This window comes from Austrofundulus limnaeus, unplaced genomic scaffold (genome assembly GCF_001266775.1).
Source record: "Austrofundulus limnaeus strain Quisiro unplaced genomic scaffold, Austrofundulus_limnaeus-1.0 Scaffold563, whole genome shotgun sequence".
Lineage (NCBI taxonomy): Eukaryota > Metazoa > Chordata > Actinopteri > Cyprinodontiformes > Rivulidae > Austrofundulus > Austrofundulus limnaeus.
The window spans coordinates 271,639-283,154 of NW_013952965.1; the positions used below are offsets into that span (position 1 = coordinate 271,639).

The 11,516-nt window shown below is 43.7% G+C and overlaps 1 long non-coding RNA gene across 1 annotated transcript in view; it reads left to right on the forward strand.

Moving 5' to 3' along the window:
- The first annotated feature begins 9,328 nt into the window (after positions 1-9,328).
- Positions 9,329-11,516, forward strand: part of LOC106530819 (uncharacterized) — a 9,405-nt gene continuing 7,217 nt past the window's right edge. The window contains exon 1 of the long non-coding RNA XR_001311836.1: positions 9,329-10,323. This is a non-coding gene — a long non-coding RNA (uncharacterized LOC106530819). The remainder of the gene's footprint in view (positions 10,324-11,516) is intronic.

The following is an 11,516-nucleotide window of genomic DNA, read 5'->3' on the forward strand; positions in this document are numbered from 1 at the left end:
AGGCTACGCAACGCGTGATTACGTCAGACGAGGCTACGCAACGCGTGATTACGTCAGACGAGGCTACGCAACGCGTGATTATGTCAGACGAGATTAAATAATTATCTGACGTTTGTTTAGTTCAGTGTTTATATCTGAACCTGCCTCTGATTGGATACTCCGGTAAAACATTTTATTTTTTAAACAAAACAACGAGCTGGAAAAAAGGTTTGGACAGAGTAACTTTACGATGGATATGCTCCGACCAGAGAAACCAGATAAATCTGAACTCAGAGGACTCTCTAACCTCTAATCTGAAGGGATTAAACACACAATCACCTAATTATCATTGACGCACACACGCACTTCATCAGCATTAAGGTTAAACCAATCACAGGGAGGAGGAGGCGGGGCTTAAACTGCTTTCATCTTTCTAAAAAGTTTAAAGAGAAAAACACAGAGGTGTCAACAGGACAACCAAACTGGGGATGGTTTCATCTGGATTAAATTAAATAAAAACAATGTTCAGATTAACAGATAAATAAAATCCAAATAAAACAAACTTATTTTATTAAGTTTATTCTGTCGTTTGGAAGAAGAAACAAATCAGTCCAACTGAAAAGTGCTGACGTCATGCTTCTGATACTTCCTCCCAGCTGAGCCCAACAACCTGACGGTGTGTGTGTATCTGTGTGTGTGTGTGTGTGTGTGTGGGGGGGGGGGGGTCTTTGTGTAGGCAAAGGACTGGAACAAAGGCGGCCATTTTACTGTGACTCTTCAACAAGATGCCCCCCCCCACACACACACACACACACAGACACACACCCCACCCCCGGTTATTTCCCACCTGATTACAGAACCCCCCTACAGCTGGTGATCCCTCCACCTTCAGAGAGGTTCTGGTCCCCCCCGGCCCGGCCCATTCCTGCGGTCCCGAGCTGTAAAATGGTGACTCGTGGCTCAGAGTCGAGCTGCGACACGCCCGCCTGACTACCGTTCCAGGAATTAGACAGTGACTGAGTAACTCTGATTGAATCAGCCTGACTCTGGGTGGTTCTGGTTCTGCCCCCAGGGCCCGGTTTAAATTTTAAAGGCCCTAAAAACATAAATAGTTTACGACTCCGACAGGATCACAGCCTGACACTGAAACTCCTCAGACCCACAGAACAGAACCAGTCTGGACCCAAAGACTATTCAGGATTTATGGGTTCTGCAGAACCATGTCCCGTTAGAAACAAACAAACAACAAACAAACAACAAACAAACATGTTTTTGTTGCTTCAGCCTCTTTACTTCCTGTCTGCGTCACTGACTTAATGATCAACCAGCTGTTTCACATCAGCAAAACAAATCCTGGAACCGACCCGTCAAAGATCAACAGAACCAGGTCCAACATGTTAATGTTTATCAGAACCCATCCTCCTGACCACCTGGGACCAGAACCTGAAGGTTCCCCTCAGGTCCAGACTCAGGACTCACTTCTGCTGCAGGACTCCCAGGAAGGAGAACTGGGACGGGTTTCAGGTGTCGGACCAGAAACCGGTCCGGTCCGGTTACAATAAACCCGAGGTCCGTTTCTGTTCGGCCCAGAGCACAAATAGAAACATGCAGGAACCAGAACCTGCTTACAGAACCGAGTCAACAGAACCTGCGTACAGAACCGAGTCAACAGAACCTGCTTACAGAACCGAGTCAACAGAACCTGCTTACAGAACCGAGCCGACACCAACAAAACACGTTCTCAGGCTGTGGTTCTGATCCGGTTTCACAAAACCTCAATACAAAACACAACTAAACTGGTTTTCAGAGTCCAAAGTACCGGATTACTGAGTCGACAACAACAACAAACATTCCTCACGTCTCAATGGAGCAAAAACAAATGTGTGAATCCAGTAAAGACTGTGCTCTAAATTCAGTAAAAGGCTAACTAAAGCATCCGAACAGTAGCTAAAAGCATCCGAACAGTAGCTAAAAGCATCCGAACAGTAGCTAAAAGCATCCGAACAGTAGCTAAAAGCATCCGAACAGTGTCTAAAAGCAGCCGAACAGTGTCTAAAAGCATCCGAACAGTGTCTAAAAGCAGCCGAACAGTGTCTAAAAGCAGCCGAACAGTAGCTAAAAGCAGCCGAACAGTAGCTAAAAGCAGCCGAACAGTACGAACAGTAGCTAAAAGCATCCGAACGGTAGCTAAAAGCATCCGAACGGTAGCTAAAAGCATCCGAACAGTGTCTAAAAGCAGCCGAACAGTAGCTAAAAGCATCCAAACGGTAGCTAAAAGCATCCGAACAGTGTCTAAAAGCGGCCGAACAGTAGCTAAAAGCATCCGAACGGTAGCTAAAAGCATCCAAACAGTGTCTAAAAGCGGCCAAACAGTGTCTAAAAGCGGCCGAACAGTAGCTAAAAGCATCCAAACAGTAGCTAAAAGCATCCAAACAGTAGCTAAAAGCATCCAAACAGTAGCTAAAAGCATCCAAACAGTAGCTAAAAGCAGCCGAAGACGACAAAAGCAGCTGAAGAAGAGAAAATCTTTGTGTATATTAAATGGTTTTAGAACAAACAGAATTAAAAAGTCTGTTTGTCTGAATCGGTTCTGTAAACAACTTGTCTACGTCGGTTCTGTAAACAACTTGTTTACGTCGGTTCTGTAAACAACTTGTTTACGTCGGTTCTGTAAACAACTTGTTTACATCGTCTGTGAACGAGGAAACAAACACACTTGTTACCGTACCAAACGTTGTCACAAACAGTCCAGCAGGCAGATCGACACCAAACGTGTCTGCACAACAAAACAGCAACACAAAGTCTTTGTTGTGTGGTTCACAGCAGAACTCTGTGGTTCTGATCCGGGGAGTAAACATCATGAAGCGTGGCGGTGCTGCAGATCCAACTGAGCTTCAGGCTTCATGAGGAGATAAAGATCAACCATGTCTGATCTGACCAGAACCAGAACCAGAACCAGAACCACAGGGTCCACCTCCAGGTCAACTTTTCCCATCAGAACTCAAAGGTCAGCTGAACAGAACCTCTGAACTGAACCAGAGCGGGTCACATGACCCAGATCCTTACAGTACCAGCTGCTGCAGGACACGTCTCAGAACCAGAACCAGTCCCTCCACCTGCCCCAGCACAGAGGAGCACCTGGTCCTGCACAGACCCAGAGGAGGTCCAGAACCTGAGGGGACGGGACAGAGACACCGGCCTGCAGGAACACGTCTCCACAGTCCAACATCTTCAGGTGTCCCTCAGGACCCACCTGAAAGGGTTTAACGGTACTTCCAGGTCAACCCCACCCTGTCCACAAGGTCCTGCTCTGAAAGTCCGACCCGTTTCCACAGAACCATGCTGGCTGCAAACCTAGAGCCCAGCTCCAGATTCTTCCTAGCTTCCTGTCTATCTATAGCAGAGTTTCCATGTGAGGTTCTGTCTGCACACCAGGACAGAAAACGACCCTCAGCCACAACAAGGACACCTTCAGTTTGGACTTGGTTCTGGGCGGTTCACCGTGTCGTACCCAGAACTGGGTTTTATTTTTATATGAATTTTATGAATACCGGACATACTGGTGTAAACATCCTGAACACGTTCAGAACGTTTCATCACGGTCACCAGTGAACCGTTTCCCAGGGGACACTTTTCCTCGCAGCACCGCTATGTGCGTTAGCATGCTAATGTTACTGTTGGAGCAGCTTGTTTCAGCTGATTATATTGACTGATGTTAAAAAAACATCGTTTTCACCATCGCTGAACGTAGTAAACACCTCTTCAGTGTCGTGCACGGTTAGATTTAACACGCAATGTTATAATGGAGACGTTAACATTGATATATATTACTGGATTGGGCGTGGCTAGCGCGTTGCTAGCTACACAGACGTGCACACACTGGAGCGTGCGTACACGCACGCTCCAGTGCGTGCACGTCCATGTAGCTAGCATGTTGCTAGCTACATAGACGTGCACGCTCCAATGCACGCACCCACAACAGAGCTCCAGTGCGTGCACGTCTATGTAGCTAGCATGTTGCTAGCTACATAGACGTGCACGCACTGGAGCTCTGTTCTTCACTGAGGAGCTTCAACACAATGAATGGAGCTCAATGGACTGTGAGGTGTCTTCCTGATGAAAAACTCTTATAACTTCCTTATTTCTTGATCGATTTTTACAAACTATGGTTCAAAATAAAGCTGAGGAAATAGTGAATTTTATAGTTATGGAAATTTAAAATAGATAACTAATTTAAATGACTAAAACAGTGGCTTTAACTGAGTATTTTGCGTTTCACAGGTGTTTTTTCTTACAAAATCAATGATTTCTGACCAGCTGGATATTCATATATTTATTTATCAGAACTGAGTCTTAGACATTTAAAATAATAAAATTTATCTTTCAAGTATATATATAAACTGCAATAATTTTAACATCAGTAAAAACTAAAAAAATACAAATTATTTCATGTCACAAAGACTTGTTTAATGAATTTATTTTATCACAAAGCGTTATTCTTCAGTTTCACAAAGATGCAGGCTGTATCTGTAGCTGACACACAGCTGGTACACATTTTTTTATCCTTTTTTGTCTGGTAATGTTAAAAAAAACACAAATACTGGATGTAGAAAATATCTGAATAAACCAGCCTGTCTGACAATGTGATTATTTTTGTTTATGATGCTCAATCATTATATAATGTCTGTCATTAGTGAGTCTACATCATAATTTCTGAATTAATACGCAGTCTAACTAGTCAACAATCCTATAAATCCAATTAATTTTGGTTAAATTTGCATAATATTTACCTGTGAAACATAACCCTTTTATCTCTTGTAAAAATGCTGTAACAATTTCTGCAGTTTATAGCAAAGTATTTGTACCATTTGTACGTTTATAAAGTGTTTGTTTGCACCGCGCTACGTTCTGCTCATTAATTTCAATGGTTAGCGTTAGCATTAGCTCAATGCATAAAAAAACCCTTGCGAAGCCAGGTTGGTGTGTAAGGTGAGTCGTTCTTTTAAGTTTTAAGTTTTATTAACACACAACAACAGACCTGATGGTCTTTTCTCCACCCTTCACGATCGGATCAAAATTCATGATTACGTCGACAACCAGGCAGAGAAAAGATGTACAAGAGAAGGGAAACAGTCATACAGAGGTACAGTAAAATAAACAAGTCAATAAGCAACATTTTATTATCAGCTGAGCTGTGATGAAAAAAAAATACCGCCAAATACTGTGAAACAGGTGTACTTGTTGAAAATACTGATATAAATTTGGGTCATACCACCCAGCTCTATTAGACGGTCCACAGGCGCCTTGCGGCCTTCAGAGCCTAACAAACCTCCTGCAGTTCGAAGCACTTCCTGTCAGTGAGGCGGTTTGCTCTCAGCCAGGACATGAGCGTGTCCAACACTCGGCGGTTAACTTGGACACGAACCAGAAGCACTTCCTGCCCAGCTGTGCAGCAGACGGTTGACTCAGTCTCCGCTGATAAGCCAAACTGAGGTTTGATGAGTCGCCTCCTGTGGGAACATCAGATCTTATCGGCACAGCTTTTATTGGCCACTTCCTCCCGCCGTGGAGCCCGTCCAATCCTGAGATGATTCGCCGCCGTTACCAAAACCCACGAGTGACTGAGACGAGCTCTGCTCCTGCGTGGTCTTTGACTCGTTCTGGATCTGTGTCTTCCCGTCCAGCGGACACGTCCCCGCCTCGCGTCAGATTTACAGAACCAGAGAGTGAACGTGAGACAGAAGAGATTTTATTAACGAAGACAAGCCTGCGGCGGTAAAACAGGACAGGAAGTAATAAACACGAAGCAGGAAACATCCATGAAAACTGATTGTTTGAAAAGACTCTGGAGAGTTTAAATCATTTCTCATAAACAGAAGAAAGAGTTGAAGTCCTTCCTGCAGCTGACTCCACCAGGAAAAACTCTCATTTTGACATCAATCAAAGGAAGCGTTTAGTCCAGCTACTTCCTGTTGTGTAACCTGGACAAAAGTAAAACTGTAGGAAGTTAATCTGTAACGCTCCTGTTCCAGCAGAGAGAAGCAGCCGACGACAGGCCGTGCACGGCTGGGTGCGAGCGCTGCTTTAAGGAATGTGCTGGTCCGTGTGGCTCGGCCCGGTCCAGTCGGCCGCCACATTCCTGTCTCATCTGCCGGGAAGCCAAAGCAAACCCAGGCTCAAAGAGAGGATTCATCCTGCAGAACCCAGAGGAAAAACCTCTGAGACGGTCCAGGAGCTCCGTCCTGAAACGGACCGAACCAAACGGGTCCCAGGACCTGACAGAGTTCTGAGGAGACGTGTTGAACAGACCGCACCAGAGACCGGACCTCAGGACGGACGTCTTCAAACACACTCAGATCCAGGGCTGCAGCTAACCGTTATTTTACTAATTAATCAATCAAGTAATCAGATATTAAAAATCTGTCCTGTTTCTGCTGCAATCAAAGTAAAACTAAAGTAAAACTATAAAACCAGTTGTATTAATTCAGGGATAAGCTCCAGTTGTTCTGACATCTTTTCTGTTTAGTTTTAAATGTTCCCATGCTTTTTATAATTTATTGTTTTTGACACTCTTCGTCTTCTAAACTAAATACGGCCAAAACAAAATCTCACATTTTTTTCATCCCAAATTTGATTTTAATCGTTTTGTTTCCCAGTTAACAGAGCTCTTCTGTAACTAATTGGTTCTCCTGGTTTTTGTAGCCAAAATTAAATCTTTATAAATGGAAAGTTTGAATTAATCAATTTATCGCCCAACACTAGCACTTAGCAAGCGTACAAAAACAAAAGGTCACTGATGATGAGGAAATTAAACTAACAGTCAGGTCTGTTTTCTACTGGATTAAAAAAAAAGAAAAAAGCAAGCACACACACGTCGACAGTGTAACCGTTAGCAGAAGCGCTAACGTTGTAGCATTGTGTAACACAAATAACAGTCCAGCCGGACGACAGTGTGCTGATTATAACTGTGTGTTTTAAGGATGCACGATAAATCAGCACGAACATCGGTATCGGTCCGATATGTAAAACTGGGCTGATATTAACATCTGATATTGATTTCCCACTTTTTATCTTAGTGTTCTGGGAGCTGATTGGTTGAGCAGCATCTGGTTGATCATCAGTGATACTGATGCTGCAGCAGGAATAACTGAAGTACAGTCATGTCAGAGGTCTGCTTCTTTATTTATGTTTCAAAAAAAGACCCAAGTGTGTTTGTGTGTATATGTATAATATAATTTGTGTGTTTGTGTGTATATGTATAATATAATMTGTGTGTTTGTGTGTATATGTATAATATAATTTGTGTGTTTGTGTGATATCTGTAAATATCAGTTATCGGCCATCTATATCAGATATCGATATCTGTTGAAGTTTTCATATCGGTGCATCCCTCGTATGTGTTTTTACGAATCTTCGAGGCAGATAATTTGCCTCGAGGATTTTTTGTAATCGAATTACTCGAGGAATTGTTTCAGCCCTACTCAGACCAAACCACAAGTCCAAACAAAAACAAACAAACTTACAAAACAAAAAAAGGTCAGGAAGTTTTAGTTTCTGTTCTGAGAATAAATGTGTGAAGTAAAGCAGGGTGTGGATGTTTTGGTTGTTGTGAAGCTGGATTTCACATCAGCTCCAGGTTTTGTCTCTGCAGCTGTCAGACGCCCGGCAGATATTTTGCTAACAGAGTTATGTACAGTTAGCTGGGAGCCTCCCGCAGGGATCAGAGCAGTTTGATCCCAGGCTCCGTTACCTTTCATTAACATGTCAGGTGAAAGTGATCCCAGGGTTTTACGGGTCGACTTCTGGCCCGAATGCATTCATGTAGTTCCTGGCAGCGCTGCCAGGGTCTGCTGCAGCTGAAGGGGGGTGGGGGGGGGATCGGGTTCGGCTGCTTTCAGTGGCGGGCAGGAAGGACAAAAAGCTCCTCTCTCTGAGCCAACATTCCTCGGCCCAAAGAGATTTTATAGACCAGCGGACATTAAAGCAGGAACCATTATTACATCCTGGTGCTACTATTTATCACGCTGCCTCCTTTTCACCGCACCGCACCATGCAGCCGGGACGAGGACACTTCCTGAAAAAATGCTTTATTCTCTTGCAAATGATGCGGGGGTTAAATGCAAAACAAAATGAAACAAAATGGACTCAACAAGCTGAGGTTGGGTGGATTAACTCCGACCCACAGAGCATTTATTTCACCCTGATTAACAAACTGCAGCACCTTTGTTCAAATTACCAATTAAACCTGATTTATGATGAAAACTCTGCAATAATCATGTTTCAATCAACTGGCTTGAAGTGAATCAGTTACATCATATGCATGTGCGTAGTAAACAGGAAGTAACCGTCACTAAACTGGCAGGGTCCACACCTCTCAGGATAACGGAGAGAAGTTATCAGGAACGTGTTGCTGCTATCAGGAAAGTTGTAATTATTCTGTCATCAACTAGTTCTGGTGGTTACTGCTGTCTGGAGACATAGAGAAAGAAATGACATTTTCTTCACGTTACGGGATTACTGAGAAGACGAACAGCAGGAGGAGGGTTCTGCTGCAGCCGACCCAAAACTGGTGCCGGTACCGGGGAACAGCTGATCAGCTACGTGAGGTAAATGTTTGCTACGTCACAACTTATTCAGCAAACGTGTTTCCATCTCTCCGTTTATGCATTAAGTGTTTTTCGAAAAAAAAAAAAAAAAAAACTACCTCTAGCGAGCGTAAAAACTTTAGTGAAATGAGGATTTTTTTTCCGAATTTTTCTGTTTCCATCCGACTTTTTTTCTTCTTCATTTTTAAAGCAACATTTCTAAACGTGCATCAAAAAGCCTTGATGGAAACACGGTTACTGATTAGGTTTTTAGTGTCGGGGAAGAAAATCACTTCTTCCAGGAACAAAACGTTTTACAGTCTGGTGTTTTCCCGCCGTCATCCTGAACCACCAAGGACTTGTTTTGACTTGTGGCGGCAGAGAGACTAAAACAATGTTGACGAGTTTAAAACTGGAGTGAAGCTCGGGATCTGATCTGACTCTGGTTTCCACAGAACAAACCGAAAACACGAGAGAGAGAGAGAGAGAGAGAGAGAGACAGACAGAGAGAGAGACAGAGAGAGAGAGAGAGAGAGAGACAGAGAGAGAGAGAGACACAGAGACACAGAGAGAGAGAGAGAGACAGAGAGAGAGACACAGAGAGAGACAGAGAGAGAGAGAGAGACAGAGAGAGAGAGACAGAGAGAGAGACAGAGAGAGAGACAGAGAGAGAGAGAGAGAGAGACAGAGAGAGAGAGAGAGAGAGAGAGAGACAGAGAGAGAGAGACAGAGAGACAGAGAGACGGAGAGAGAGAGACAGAGAGAGAGAGAGACGGAGAGAGAGAGACAGAGAGAGAGAGACAGAGAGAGAGAGACAGAGAGAGAGACAGAGACAGAGGCAGTCGAAGCCAAACACAGCTGTAAGTTTCTCCAGGAATGCAGCAGATCTGAACCCAATCCTGGATAAAAACATTCCCGTCGAGCCTGAGGAACAAAGAACCTCCAGCTTTGAGCATTCAGAGCTCGCTCCTTTGTCAGGTAGAGGACGTATTGATTAGAGGGGACCCACATACCAGCGCTGACCTGTGTGTGTGTGTGTGTGTGTGTGTGTGTGTGTGTGTGTGTGTGTTGGACCCCTCTAAAAGTGAGGATCTGGAGCTCGTTTACAGAGGAACAGGAATGTTTTGGTGGGAAAGCTGTAGGTGTAACCGTTACCGCTCCAAAACCAGGCCAGACTAAAAAAAGGAGCGTCTCGTATGAAAAGGGTCCCGGCCCCCGGGGCCCTATTGAGACCCCTCCAAGTGTGCAAAATCCCCCAGAGGGCCGGTCAAGATCACCAGGGGTCACATTCCAGCACTCAGGAGAAAAAAAACAAACTACAAAAAAAGAAGAGGTGACGAGACGTTTGAAGAATCAAACTGTAAATCTCAGAAAGCTGCAGGATTTTACAGGATTCAAACCCACAACCTGACATGTGCTGCTAACCCGCCATCTTCTCCTGCTTTTCACAGCATCTGTACGAGTCCGGGCCCAGCGAGGGGGAGGAGGGGGGCCCGGCCCGGCTGCATGTGGGTGGCATCCAGACGGGCCGCACTCCACCATACGCTGGCCCAAATTACCAGCCAGCGTAAATAAAAATACCAGAACCGGCCGTGGTTCACCAGCAGCACCAAAAATACTCCTTCAGGAACAAAGACGTGACTGTGGGAAGAGTTTACACACAAACAGTTCCTGGAAGTGTCACCTCACAACACTGAAACCTGCAGACAACACGGTTCAGGTCCTGCAGAGAAGCAGAGCTGCAGGACTCATTAACCAGGTAAAGACTGACCTGATTGGTCACATGACCGACCTGCAGGGCACACCTTTCACAGCCCAAACATCCTCTGTGAGCTGCGCTTATTTTCACAACACACTGCACAAAACCTGCAGACTTCACCCACAACACCGAGCTGAAACCCACAACACCGAGCTGAAACCAAACATTTTCACTTTGTTTCAGTAAAACACACATTGATCTGAAAATAAAAACTGACCTTAAATCAGCCAAACAAAAACTAACGTCTGTTTTTATTCTCAAACAGTCACGATTATCTGCTTCTCTAAGAAATACTCAGGAAAACTTCTTTAGAAAAGTTTTAAAAATCAAAGCAAGTGGACTTTTATTTTGTAACAGGCTTCCTGCAGCTTAAGGAAAGTTACATTTAAGACTTTAAGACCTCTTTAAGGCCACCTGAAATGAAATTTAAGACCCAATTCACTATAAATAAAAATGCGGAAAAAAAATGTTGGAGACAATTTTACACAAATGTTTATTTAAACAGAACTAGCTACGAGAAAAACTCTTATTTAAACAAATGTTACCAATTATTTTAATATTTGAGATGATTTCCAATCATCCTACTTTAAATGTGTTAACATTTTAAGATCACTGAAAGATTGATTTAAGACATTTTAAGACCATTAAAGCCTTATTTTTGGATTAATGAATTCAATAACTTTCAAGGACCTGTGGGAACCCTGTGGGTAAAAACCTTTTCTTTCATACAGGTGAGTTTAGCAGCATTTCACCAGGTCTTCAACGACAGATTATGTTTCAGTTTGTTAAACTTTTAGATTGAGCCCAGAAATAATCTCCAGCCCAGGACCCCCAAATCCTCCGTAATCCTGCCCTGGAATAAACTAAAACAGACTAAATCCAAAGAAAAACTCAAATCTGTAGGAAAGTCAGGAGGGAAAAGATGACAGTTTTTTTTAAAAGTTGCAGTAAATCTGGATTATTTCAAAGGAAAAGAAGTGTTTTTAAAGGTGTTTTAAAAAGGATTAAAAGATAAAGAGTTGGTGGTAAAATCCCACACAGACTGGGGTTTCTGGGTCCGGTCCACGGAAAGTCCTGGGTCTTTCCAAACCGCCTCAGCTCACAAATTCTTCAGAGATTAAGTCAACGTTTGGTTTTTGGAAACAGGAAGTGGTTGTTTAACTCTTCCCAAATGTTTGGGCTCAGAGCGGCGG